Below are 14931 nucleotides of genomic sequence, written 5' to 3' on the forward strand. Positions count from 1 at the left end.
AAATTTAAAAAGAGAGAGAGAGAGAAAAAAAAAAAAAAAACCAGGAAAACCCCACAGAACTGCAAAAGGCCAACCTAGAGGCAGAAGTACCTAAAAGAAACAAAAAGTGTGATATTAAAAAGTTTCAAATGCTTAAATAGATTTAACAAAATCAACAACTACCACAAGAGGAGGTGGGAATGGGAAAAAAAGCAAAGGAAAAAAATCCAGAAGCAACTACAGAACAAGTCAAAATATAAGAATAAAGAGTGTTTTTATTGAGTCTCTGTTGTCAGTGTCCTTTGCCTCATTGGCAATCACAGTTCACCTCCCCTCTCTAGGATGCCCTCCAATACTGGGATAGTTTCTGGACCTGTTATGGGGGCAGCTCAGACTCTATTCTGGTTCTACTCCTGTTTGTTCTTGCCTCCAATGTCCAGAGCTATCAGAATTAGTGTGTTTTCTTTTATGGGCTCTCATTGTCCTTTTACATATTCCATAGGCACAGAGACTGCCTAGTTGATCACTTGGTTTTAATCCACAGCTTGTACAGCTGTTGGGAAGGTTTTGGGTCCTCTTCCTTAGCCTCACTCTCACTGGGTTTCAACTGTAGTTTTATCTGCATCTCTACAAGTGGGTTGTCCACAGGGGCTTGCTCCTGAGGCTGCCCTGGAGGACTTGGTTCTGCCCCAGGAAGGACCAGATGTGGAAGTAGTGAAGCAGGTTGGATCACAGGGACCCTGGTAGCACCAGATACTCAGGGGAGCCAGCATCTAGGCCCACAGGAAACATAATATAAAAGAGATACCCTGCTTCCAAGGTAAGGAGAAGCAGCTGTTGAAGATCACTGGGAAGATCACTTGAGAAATAACTCCAGAAAGAATGAAGGGATGGAGCCAAAGCAAAAATAATACCCAGTTGTGGATGTAACTGGTGATAGGAGCAAGGTCCGATGCTGTAAAGAGCAGTATTGCATAGGAACCTGGAATGTTAGGTCCATGAATCAAGGCAAATTGGAAGTGGTCAAACAAGAGACGGCAAGAGTGAACATCGACATTCTAGGAATCAGTGAACTAAAATGAACTGGAATGGGTGAATTTAACACAGATGACCATTATATCTACTACTGTGGGCAGGAATCCTTTAGAAGAAATGGAGTAGCCATCATGGTAAATAAGATAGTCCAAAATGCAGTACTTGGATGCAATCTCAAAAACGACAGAATGATCTCTGTTCATTTCCAAGGGAAACCGTTCCATATCAGAGTAACCCCAAGTCTATGAACCAACCAGTAATGCTGAAGAAGCTGAAGCTGAATGGTTCTATGAAGACCTACAAGACCTTTTAGAACTAAAACCCAAAAAAGATGTCCTTTTCATTATAGGGGACTGGAATGCAAAAGTAGGAAGTCAAGAAACACCTGGGGTAACAGGCAAATTTGGCCTTGGAATACATAATGAGGCAGGGAAAAGGCTAATAGAGTTTTGCCCAAAAGAATGCACTGGTCATAACAAACACCCTCTTTGAACAACACAAGACTCTAAACATGGATGGACATCACGAGATGGTCAACACTGAAATCAGACTGATTATATTCTTTGCAGCCAAAGATGGAGAAACTCTATACAGTCAACAAAAACAAGAATAGGAGCTGACTGTGGCTCAGATCATGAACTCCTTATTGCCAAATTCAGACTTAAATAGAAGAAAGTAGGGACAACCACCAGACCATTCAGGCATGACCTAAATTAAATTCCTTATGATTATACAGTGGAAGTGAGAAATAGATTTAAGGGCCTAGATCTGATAGATAGAGTGCCTGATGAACTATGGAAGGAGGTTCGTGACATTGTACAGGAGAGAGGGATCAAGATCATCCCCATGGAAAAGAAATGCAAGAAAGCAAAATGTCTGTCTGGGGGGGGAACTTACAAATAGCTGTGAAAAGAAGAGAAGTGAAAAGCAAAGGAGAAAAGGAAACATATAAGCATCTGAATGCAGAGTTCCAAAGAATAGCAAGAAGAGATAAGAAAGCCTTCTTCAGTGATCAATGCAAAGAAATAGAGGAAAACAACAGAATGGGAAAGACTATAGATCTCTTCAAGAAAATTAGAGATACCAAGGGAACATTTCATGTAAAGATGGGCTTGATAAAGGAGAGAAATGGTATGGACCTAACAGAAGCAGAAGATATTAAGAGGAGGTGGCAAGAATACACAGAAGAAGTGTACAAAAAAGATCTTCAAGACCAAGATAATCACAATGGTGTGATCACACACCTAGAGCCAGACATCCTGGAATGTGAAGTCAAGTGGGCCTTAGAAAGCATCACTACGAACAAAGCTAGTGGAGGTGATGGAATTCCAGTTATTCCAAATCCTGAAAGATGATGCTGTGAAAGTGCTGCACTCAATATGTCAGCAAATTTGGAGAACTCAGCAATGGCCACAGGACTGGAAAAGGTCAATTTGCATTCCAATCCTAAAGAAAGGCAATGCCAAAGAATGCTCAAGCTACCACGCAATTGCACTCATCTCACACTCTAGTAAAGTAATGCTCAAAATTCTCCAAGCCAGGCTTCAGCAAGATGTGAACTTCCAAATGTTCAAGCTTGTTTTAGAAGAGCCAGAGGAACCGGAGAGCAAATTGCCAACATCCGCTGGATCATCAAAAAAGAAAGAGAGTTCCAAAAAAACATCTTTGTCTGCTTTATTGACTATGCCAAAGCCTTTGACTGTGTGGATCACAATAAACTGTGGAACATTCTGAAAGAGATGGGAATACCAGACCTCATGAGAAACCTATATGCAGGTCAGGAAGCAACAGTTAGAACTGGACATGGAACAATAGACTGTTTTCAAATAGGAAAAGGAGTCCGTCAAGGCTGCATATTGTCACCCTGTTTATTTAACTTATATGCAGAGTACATCATGAGAAACGCTGGGCTGGAAGAAGCACAAGCTGGAATCAAGATTGCCAGGAGAAATAGCAATAACCTCAGATATGCAGATGACACCACCCTTATGGCAGAAAGTGAAGAGGAACTCAAAAGCCTCTTGATGCAAGTGAAAGAGGAGAGGGAAAAAGTTGGCTTAAAGCTCAACATTCAGAAAACTAAGATCATGGCATCTGGTCCCATCACTTCATGGGAAATAGATGTAGAAACAGTGGAAACAGTGTCATACTTTATTTTTAAGGGCTCCAAAATCACTGCAGATGGTGACTGCGGCCATGGAATTAAAAGATGCTTACTCCTTGGAAGGAAAGTTATGACCGACCTAGATACCATATTCAAAAGCAGAGACATAACTTTGTCAAAAAGGTCCGTCTAATCAAGGCTATGGTTTTTCCATTAGTCATGTATGGATGTGAGAGTTCGACTGTGAAGAAAGCTGAGTGCTGAAGATTTGATGCTTTGGAATTGTGGTGTTTGAGAAGACTCTTGAAAGTCCCTTGGACTGCAAGGAGATCCAACCAGTCCATTCTAAAGAGCTCAGTCCTGGGTGTTCTTTGGAAGGACTGATGCTAAAGCTGAAACTCCAAAACTTTGGCCACCTCATGTGAACAGTTGACTCATTTGAAAAGGCCCTGATGCTGGGAGGCTTTGGGGGCAGGAGGAGAAGGGGACAACAGAGGATCAGATGGCTGGATGGCATCACCGACTCGATGGACGTGAGTCTGAGTGAACTCTGGGAGTTGGTGATGGATAGGGAGGTCTGGCATGCTGCAGTTCATGGGTTTGCAAAGAGTCGGACACGACTGAGCGACTAAACTGAACTGAATTAGCCTCTGGCAGCTCTGCCCCAGTGAGGATTGAGCATGAAGGTGGTCAGAATTCCTGGGTCACAGGTACCCTGGTAGCGCCAAGTGTGCAGGGACACTGACTGCCTCAGCCACAGGATCTATGGCTCTATCAGCGTCTTTTTCTAGCCTCTGGCAGCTGGCAATCAGAGGGCCCATTTGGCTGGTCCTTCTCTGTTGTGCCGCCCATTCAGGCACTTAAATCGCCCCCTGGCTAGGGTCCTTCTCTGTTTCTGAGCACTTGAGTCGCTTAAATGCCCACCCTGAATGGGGTCCTTTAATGTTTCTAGGCTCTTCAGGCACTTAAAGCCCTCCCTTCCCCCTACCCCAGGCTGGGCTCCTACTCTGTTGTTTGGTGCACCAGGCACTTGAAGGGCCAGCCTCTCTATTGTTTAGCTGATGGTGCTGGTATATGGGGAGAGAGAGGCTACAGTGATGACTCAACCCCCTATGCATGACTCAGCAGTATCACCTTGCCTCCATGGTTGCCTGGCTTTCCTCCACAGGTATTTCCTACCACAATCTCCTTTCATGTTCCTTAGGGCTGTCTCCCAGCAGTCAACAGCAGCCCTTGCCCTGGGATTTCCCCACAATCCCTATGCTCCAGCTCCCAGCTGCTGTGCTTTCTAGAGGACTTCTGTCCCTCTTCAGGCTGTGGCAGGGGTTGTCTGTGTGATTCTTATTCCATTTAGACTGTCATAGATCAGTTGCTTCACTCACAGACTCAAATGTTTCTCCTCTGTCCCAAACAATTGCCCCAATGTGGGGATCGGACCCCTGCTTCAGTTTACCCACCCATCAAGGCTGACTCTCCTTCCCCCCACCCCACCCACTTCTTCCATCCTACCAAGTTTTGTATGATTCTATGTATTCTTTTCCATTGGTAAGGTACTCCTTCCTGCTCTCAGCTGGTGTTCTGCAAGATCCTCTGTACCTGGAAATATATTCTTGATGTATCTGTGGAGATAGATGTACTCCACATCCACCTACTTTTATGCCATCTTGTTTTCCCTAAGTTTTCAATTATTTATTTTAGGCTATCACCAAAATTTAAAGGGAAATTTTTAGGAATTTCACAGAGAAACTTTACATTTCATTAACTCTGCATTAAAATGTTGAATTACTTCTCACTATAAACCTGCTTTTAAACTGTTCAAAATCTGCTGTATATGTTAAGAAGTTTTTGCTGCTTTTGCTTTTCATTTTTCCTTTATTTTACTTTGTAAATCCAAGAAATCCAATTCTCAAAACAATTCTATTTTTCTTTATGATGCATGCTCCAAATCTTCTTTGGTAAGGGGAAGCCCTGATTATCTACAATTTCCTCAGTCTAACCTAACAGCTGTAAACCCTTAACAGCTAATCAGTTGAATTCAGCTCACCTGTGTGAGTGATCCTTGGCAGCTCCATCTGCTTTGAGTCAAGTTTTTTTTTTATTTGTTTGTTTGTTTGTTTTTAAAGGCTTAAAGGGAAAAGAACTAATAAACTTGCAAGATTGCTTTCAGCTATTTTGAGTGTTATTCAAGGTACGAAAGGTATAAAACAATACATTTATTTTTATTGACTTACAATGTGTCAGTTTTTAGGTGTACAGCAAAATAATTAATATATATGCAAATTATTGTTCAGATTCTTTTCTAAGTTGCTACAAGATATTGAATATAGTTCCCTATGTTATTCAGTAGGATACATTTGTTTAATGCTTATTTCTAATCAACAAATGACTAACATTATTGACAATAAATACTATTGACAACAAATGGAATTAGGGTTAGGGTTAGGGTTAGGGTTAACCTATGGTGTTTGAGGCTCTGACACACATAAACATGAAAGGGAAAAGAGAAAAAGACTAAGTGGATATTGTGTATTCTGACTGTTCTGGGTGTTGCTTTCTGAAACTACATAGACAGTGTAAACTTTGAAATTGGGTCTATGAGCATATTTGCTAGACCTCTAACTTGTTTTGACTTGACGTAGTATGGCATGTTTTACTTATTATTATTATTTTTTAATCTTCCTTTTCTGGGCACCAGGGTCATGCTAAAAAAGTGTGTGTAAGTGCTATTCTTTCTCTTTTAAAAACTTAAAGTGAGGCAGTCCTGTCATATCTGATGTTTGGTCTTTGCGATGAAAGGAATAGAAGTGTGCTTGTTTCACACATTCAAAACAGAGCTAGAAGACCAGTGTTGGCATTTTCTCAATCACATTCCTGCATCTCTGGGATCTTGAATTTCCTGAATTGTATCAAACTCCAGGACAACACCAGCCCTTCTCAAAGGAACATCTGCTAGCAGTTTCCAGCTGCAAGCTTATAGTCTCAAAGACTTCTCTGGGAATATACAAGACAAGGATTTCAAACCCCAACTAATATGTTTTCAGCAACCTTACTTCTTGCAGCTCCAGTGATATTTCATTTGAAAGAACTCATGGAACTAAGTGTAACACTTCAGATTTTGCCTTTATAAGGCTACCTCATCCCCACTTTGTAGTCCAGTGGAAGATAATTCAAGTGCTTCTGAAATCTGTGTGTCCCAGCCTTTAGCTTTCACTTTTGCTCAGATAAAACTCTCTTCTTCTATTCTTATTATGAACTGCATGCTGATTATTTCCATGGACAAAAGAAAGTAAATAATTCAAATGGAAAAGAAAACAAAATAGAGCAAATAAACAACAACAAAACAGAACAAGACAAACCAATTCAAAATCTTAAGCTTTGTCAACTGGAAAATATTATTAATTAGATTAAATTGGAAATGTTTGCAAATGAATGTACCATTCTGTGAAACTACATGTTAGGACTTTTGGTAGAGAAACTATCCTTGGGCAATATGACTGACAACGGGGCCAGCAACTTCTATTTCAATTTCAAGAAGAAAAACAAAATAAAATGTCCAAGCCACTTTCACTCTTCTTGTCCAGTTGATTCCTGAAATTTTTTCCTCAGCAAAATCTGTCCCTGCAATCTTTGTGGTCATTTATATATTTGTGAACAACCCTGGAAGAGAATCAACGCATCTAGATGATCCAACAACAAAGCCTTGATATGCCCAACAAATACACTGTGGGAAAACCAACTGGATTGCATAGAAACTGCTGGCAAACTGTTTATTTTTTAAAACTGAGATAAGCATTTAAGATCTAGCCCTTAGCTAGTCAATGAATAATATAGTATCATTAACTATAATCATAATGCTATATATTAGATCTCCAGAGATTATTCATATCCAAACTGCAAGTTTGTATACTTTTATCAACATCTCCCCATTTTACCCATCCCTCAACCCCTGATAGCCACCAATCTACTCTCTGATTCTAAGAGTTTAGCTTTTTTTGCCTTTACATAGAAATGATATTGTCTTTCTCTGTCTTTATTCACTTAGCATAATTCCCTCACGATCCATACATGGTGTTGTAAATGGCAGGACTTTTTCTTTCTCTCTCAATTGACTAGTAGGTAGGTATGTAGATAGATAGATATCACTGCTCAGTCACTAATTCCTGTCAAACTCTGTAACCCTATGGATGCATGCATGCCAGGCTTCCCTGTCCATCACAATTTCCTGGAGTTTGTTCAAACTCATGTCCATTGAGTTGGTGATGCCATCCAACCATCTCATCCTCTGTCATCTCCTTTTTCTCCTGCCTTCAATCTGGAATTCCCTTGCTTTTTATATGATCCAACAGATGTTGGCAATTTGATGTCTGGTTCCTCTACCTTTTCTAAACCCAGCTTGTACATCTGGAAATAAGTTAATATCTGAAATATATAAAGAACTAATAAAGTCAATAAAAAGAAAGCTTCAACAATCCAATTAATAATAGACATTGCCTCAAAGAAGACATATAAATGGTAAACAAGTAAATTAAAAGATATGTGATAGCATTAATCATCATGGAAATGCAAATTAAAACTACAAGGAGGTATCAGTTAATACTCGTTAGAATGACTATTGTCAAAAAGACAAGAGATAACAAATATTGATGAGAATGTGAACAAAAGAAACTGTTGTGCACACTGGTAAGAATGTAAATTAATTAACTCAACCACTATGGAAATTTCTTTAAAAAATAACAATAGAACTACCATATGATCCACCAATCACACTTCTTTGTGTATATCCAAAGTAAATGAAAACAGGTTATCAAAAAAAAAAAAAATCTACATTCCCACGTTTATCACACCATTAGTCACAATAGTTAAGATATGGTAACAACTGTATCATATACACTGATTATGGTAACGAACATATCCATCAGTCAATGGACAAATGGATAAAGAAGATGCAAGACAATTCCAGAAAAAAACATCTACTTCTACTTCATTGACTACACTAAATCCTTTGACTGTGTGGATCACAGCAAACTGTGGAAAACTCTTAAAGCCATTGAATATCAGACCAACTTAACTGCCTCCTGAGAAACCTGATCAAGAAGCAACAGTTAGAACCAGACATGGAACAATGGACTGGTTCAAAATCGGGAAAGGAGTACGCCAAGGCTATATATATTGTCACCCTGCTTATTTAACTTGCATGCCAAGAATATAATCTGAAATTCTAGGCTGGACGAATCACAAACTGGAATCAAGATTGCCTGGAGAAATATCAACAACCTCAGTAAATGCACGTAATACCACACTAATGGAAGAAAGAGAAGAAGAACTAAAGAGTCTATTTAAGAGGTGAAGGAGGAGAGTGAAAAAGCTGGCTTAAAATTAAATATTAGAAAAAACTAAGATCGTGGCATCTGGTCCCATCACTTCATGGGAAATAGATGGGGAAAGAATGGAAACAGTGTCAGACTTTATTTTGGGAGGCTCCAAAAACACTGCAGATAGTGATTCCAGCCATGAAATTAAAAAACGCTTACTCCTTGGAATGAAAGTTATGACCAACCTAGATAGCATATTCAAAAGCAGAGATGTTACTTTGCCAACAAACGTCCATCTAGTCAAGGCTATTGTTTTTCCAGTGGTCACGTATGGATGTGAGAGTTGGACTGTGAAGAAGGCCGAGCACCGAAGAATTGATGCTTTTGAACTGTGGTGTTGGAGAAGACTCTTGAGAGTCCCTTGCACTGCAAGAAGATCCAACCAGTCCATTCTAAAGGAGATCAGTCCTGGGTGTTCTTTGGAAGGACTGTTGCTAAAAATGAAACTCCTACTTTGGCCACCTCATGTGAACAGTTGACTCAATGGAAAAGACCCTGATGCTGGGATGGATTGGGGGCAGGAGGAGAAGGGGACGACAGAGGATGAGATGGCTGGATGGCATCACTGACTCGATGGACGTGAGTTTGAGTGAACTCTAGGAGTTGGTGATGGACAGGGAGGCCTGGCGTGCCATGATTCATGGGGTCACAAAGAGTCAGACATGACTGAGCGACTGAACTGAACTGAATTTCTGGCACATAACTCTATATTTCAAATATTGTCATTCCTTATCGTTTTACACTTTATTTATCAGTTCAGTTCAGTCGCTCAATCATGTCCAACTCTTTGCGACCCCATGAATCGCAGCATGCCAGGCCTCCCTGTCCATCACCAACTCCCGGAGTTCACTCAGACTCAATCCATCGAGTCAGTGATGCCATCCAGCCATCTCATCCTCTGTCGTCCCCTTCTCCTCCTGCCCCCAACCCCTCCCAGCATCGGGGTCTTTTCCAATGAGTCAACTCTTCGCATGAGGTGGCCAAAGTACTGGAGTTTCAGCTTTAGCATCATTCCTTCCAAAGAAATCCCAGGGCTGATCTCCTTCAGAATGGACTTTATTTATAGTACCCTTTTAATTGACAACAACCCAGTACTGACTTCATCTTATTCCATCCTCCAAGCATAGTTAAAATACAATTTGTAATTGACTTAGTAGTAATTTACAATATCATTATGACTGTGCAAGTGCTGTTCATGACTGAGCCAAAGAGCACACAATAATTATATTTCTTTTTATGTAATTTTTTGCTTTTCCCAGTGTTTAAAATGGTGTTTGTATTTACCACAATAATATTCTGGGATTGATAATTGCCCCGTTTAAAGATTTTCATTTTTTATTTTCCTTTGTATCTATTGTTACTCTTTCCTCCATCTTCCAATAGCATCTCAATACACTTTTCCACATAGTCAATAGTATCTGATTATTAATTACTGTTTTTTAAATTTTGTTTCCATTTTTGTTTTGATAATACTTGCATCTAGATACCTCCATTTTCCTGTAGTCTGGACTATTTGCTCTTCAAGCCTACCGCACAATTGTAATCCTGGCAATTTCTTTACCTTTCTCCTAATTCCCTCCATACTATATTTTCTGCTGTCTTGCTTTACTCCTCCTTTTTGCTGAAGCACATCCTGTATGATCTTCATAAGGAATTGTGCAATGATGATAAATGTTGAGCCCTTGTGCATTTGAATATACATTTATCATACTTTTGCTTAATTTAGTTTGCCTGGATATTAACTTTTAGATTGAAAAATAATTTTACCTCAGAGTTTTTAAAAAATTGCTACATATCATTATAACTTCCAATTATGCTTCTCAGAAATATGATGTTATTTTAATTCCTTTATAAGTGACATGATTATTTTTGAAACTCTTAAAAGTTTTTACAACTGTTTCTTTATCCCTGATGCTCTCAAATGACTTTCAGGTTATTCTTTATGTCATTTATCATGTTGTACACTAAGTCAGTTAAGTTATAGTTATGCTATTTATTTGTATTTAATTTTTATTTAAAATATATGCACATATAAACACATTTAATTTTATATAAATTCACAAATGTGACTTAAATCGTATTTTGCTCTGAGGGCAGAGAACCTGGATTCATATCCTATCTGCATTATTTACCATTTATGAGACCTTGGTAAAGTCATAAAATTTCTCTGTTTCTCAGTTTCACCCTCTGTATAATGATGTATATCGTATTGTCAATAAGAAATGAGTTTATACATATAAAGAAATTAGTGCATGGCATGTGTGAATTATTTAATATATGACTTTAAGTGTATCTCTTATTAAAATGTATATTTTTTCTTGCCTCCTCCCACCCAATTTTTTCTCTACTTTTTCATAACTATAGTCACGACCTAGTATATATTCTCTTATTTTTCTCTATGCTCATAAAATCACATATAGACAGCAGTCATTGTATTGACATTCTGCTGGTGTTGAATTTTCTTATTTGTCCTTTAATTTCAGAATAATTTTTCCTTCTCTCTTATAAGATATTATTGTTTGATATAGAGTACTTGGGTGGTAGGTTTTCTTACAATATTTTGGCTACTATAAAAATGTTGAGTCCTCTTGCTTTATATTTTCTGATTGGAAGACAGATGGATGTAAATCAATTAAATCCTGAATGTAATGACTTATTTTTCTCTGCCTAATATTGAGAGAGTCAATTCCTAGGCAGGTTGATAAGAAGTCCAGGGGTCCCCAAGGAGAGAGGGGTCTGGAATTCTCAAGGAGGAGGACAGGACAAATTTTTTTTCCTCTACATTCCTTAGGATTATATAACAATAATGTATCCTGCTTGAGGACAGTTTCTAGAAAAAAACCTCTGACTAATCCTGTTATCTTAACATGTAAATTATGGGACTGGGTCTAGTAAGGTTTTTACAACCTCCAAACATTCTTTGATTCACTGTAATAACTAATTAAAAGATGTATAACTCCAATGCTAACACTAGCAAGGGGGTCCTCTTTCTGCCCCCTTCTGATGTTTATGTCAGAAGCTTTATCTATCCCTTTTATACTTTAATAAAACTTTATTACACAAAATCTCTGAGCAATCAAGCCTCATCTCTGGCCCTGGATTGAATTCTTCTCCTCTGGAGGCCAAGAATCCCAGCATCTTTCGTGGTTCAGCAACAACCTTTCATCTTAGGGGCTTGTCTGGGATTCTTCAGGACAAGGTAAAGATGCTTGGAGCTCTAGTTCTTTGTTCTCCTAGCAGACACGTTTTCTTCTGTATTTTATTAACCCTACAGTTTGCTTGTGTGAATGAATGGCATGCCCTGTGCAAAGCAAGTGAGGAGCCCTGCTCTGTGGCTCTGCAGTGACCTCATACAGTTTATGGCAGAAACCTGTTGGGGGATTATACCGACCTGCCAATGCCAAGAGGCACCAAATGTCTCCTTCAGGGACTGACCAGAGATGGGCAAAGCGTGTGGACCAAACTCTCCTTTCTCAGTCAAACTTTCCAGTCTCTTTGACCATTTCATAACTTCTTGGGAACTAGGCCTACTAACCTACCTGTCGGATCATAGACTTTCAAGGGACTTGTGATCTATTCTGTTACTGTGTACTGTTACTTAGGTCCCAAACTTGGACTAGTAGTCAGGAAGCACCTAGCCTCATTAGGAATTGAATATTCAGAAGCTAGATTGAGCTCTAGCTTCAAGAGCATCTCTGAGGTTAAAGATTACTCAGATTGGAAGTACAGTGAGTTTCTTCCTTTGGTAACGCTAGCTCTTAGTAGATCAGAGGAGGCTTTCCAGTGGCTTTTGTCCCAACTCCTTAGATATTCTTTCTGTGGGATCTGTGGGAATGAAATGGAAGGACAGGCCCTAATAACTCGAGGACAAAAACCACTTTTTCCTCACTGTCCAACCCTTCACCATCTCTTTTGCTATCGCTTATACTGGTGTGGTGACACTTGGAAGAAACATCTGTTTTATTTTCGTACCAGTCTTATTGTGGTCAGAAATATACTCACGGCTGTGCACAGGCACTTAAGCGACAAGTGTTTCCCCAAGCAGTCTTAGATTGGGAGGCATTCAAGAAGGTTACTTTGATTGCACCCCGGGTGGCATCAGAGGCAAGCAAGGTTTTAATGGTGAGGAACTGGACATCAGTCTGGGATGCCATCAGGTCTACCCCTGGTGCATCTCCACCCCATCTCAATGGGAGGGACAAGTACGGCAAGTAATGGACAGACTAAGTCCAACCAGGGAAGGAAAGTTTCAGTGTAAATTCTGTCTATACCCCCATCTATAGCAGGGAGGGATGCCTCTGGTAGAAAGATGGCACTTGTCCCTTTCTTTCTTTCTTACAGATGGGAGCTAACAATTCCAGCCTCACTTCTTTGAACTGTATCCTGAAAAACTGGGATAGATTTGATCCTCAGAGCTTAAAGAAGGCACTCCTGATCTTCTTCTGTGATACTGAATGGCCACAGTATTCTTTAGAAGATGGGGAACACTGACCTGTTGAAGGATCTCATTTATTACTGTTCTACAATTAGACTGGTTCTGTAGAAAACAAAGGAAATTGTTAGAAGTAGCATACATGTTGCCCTTTTTCTCTCTGCAAGGTATGCCATATTTATGTTCTAAGGCTATATAGATTTGGGTGTGAAACCTTCAGCTCCCTCCTGTTCTCCTACTTTGCCCCCAGACCTGGGGCTCAAAACTGAGCAAACTGAAAGTCAGAGAACCACCCCCCCCCCCCGCCCAAGAAGGGTTGCCTTCATCTCAGTAGAAACCCAAGCTAAGATTCAAACAGCCCAAGTAGAAGTCCAAACAACTCCTGTCTCAGTATGACCGCAGACTACTCTGGTTTCAATAGAAACTCAGACAATCGAAGTAAGAGAAGCTCAGACAGCAAAAATTAAGGGTGAAATATAGGACAAGATGGAGGACACGGAACAGAGAGATCAAGAAAAGCAGGTTTCTCCAACCTATCCCTGGGATCGTATGCGCAGAGCAGCCAGAGAGACTTAGGAACAGTCACACAAGCTGTTGCATCTTCATGAAGCACCCACAGGAGAAATAATCAGTCTATGAGACTTAACAAGCCCTTTTCTTAACAAGAGATACAAAGAATCAAGGATGATCTGAGAGATTATTTAGAGGACCCAGAAAAATATATTAGAGCTTTTAAAGTTGTTACTCTGCTTTATGACCTTACTTGAAAGGATGTGATGTATATCTTGGGACAAACACTGACTCCTGACTCAAAAACTCGAGATTTGGGAAAAGTGGTTGCTTATGGAGATGAATAGCTTGGTGATGAATCAGTAGGGAAGAGGGAGGACGAAGATAGCCACCCTACCCATTGGGAATCAGGCAGTCCTGACCATAGAACCAGACTGGGACTATAACACTGCTAAAGGAAGATGGGGTCAGAGTCATTTTGTCAGATGTATTGAAGGACTCAGGCAAGTGCTTGCTAAGACTTTAAACTATGCCAAATTGGCAAACATAGAACAGGAGGAGAAGGAAGCTCCTGTAAATTCCTAGATATACTGAGAGAAGCCCTTCACAGATGCACTGAGATTGATCCCGAAAGTGAAGAGGGGAGAGTGATCTTAAAAGATAGATTTCTCACTCAGTCAGCTCCAGATATACACCATAAGCTATTAAAACAGGTGTATGGACCAAATTAGTTTTTAGATAATCTGTTACAACTGGCTCAAACAGTCTATTGTGGTAGGGAATATGAAGAAAAGAAAGAAAGGCAGAAAAAGACAAAGGAAGAGGTGGAAGCCATTGTAATGGCTGTCAGAACCATTCTTAAACAGCCTGAAAAAAATGCCCAGAGGGAACGAGGTGAAAAGGGGTGAGTTTGCTATTACTGTGGAAAGGAGGGGCACCTCAAGCAGGATTGCCCTCAGGCATCTAAGCTGCCCCCAGCTCCATGTCCGGTCTGCAAGGGACCACACTGGAGGAGAGACTTCCCTCAGAGGTGTAGGTTTCAGGGGTTGGACTCTCAAGACAATCAGGACTGAAGGTGCCCAGGGGTCCCTACACAAGCTCCCATCCTAATTACACCTGAGGGACCCTGGGTATTAATAACTATGGGAGGCCAATCCATAGATTTCCTTTTAGACACTGGGGTGACTTTCTCTGTGCTTACTGAAGCCCCTGGCCCACATTCTTCCTGATCCGCTTCCATAGTAGGACTGTCTGGACTAGCCAAAAGGTATTATTTCAGTTGTTCTTTAAGTTGTAACTGGGACACTGATATTCTCACATGAGTTTCTGATCGTGTCAGAGTCTCCCTCACCCCTTTTAGGGAGGGATATACTGAGAAAAGTCCATGCTTCTGTTTTCATGAATATGGAGCCCTCCTTTTTTCTCCCTTTAATTGAACAAAATGTAAATCCTAGAGTGTGGGCTGATGGAAAATCTGTGGGTTGAGCACAAAATGCTAT

This window comes from Bos indicus x Bos taurus, chromosome X (genome assembly GCF_003369695.1).
Source record: "Bos indicus x Bos taurus breed Angus x Brahman F1 hybrid chromosome X, Bos_hybrid_MaternalHap_v2.0, whole genome shotgun sequence".
NCBI classification, from domain to species: domain Eukaryota; kingdom Metazoa; phylum Chordata; class Mammalia; order Artiodactyla; family Bovidae; genus Bos; species Bos indicus x Bos taurus.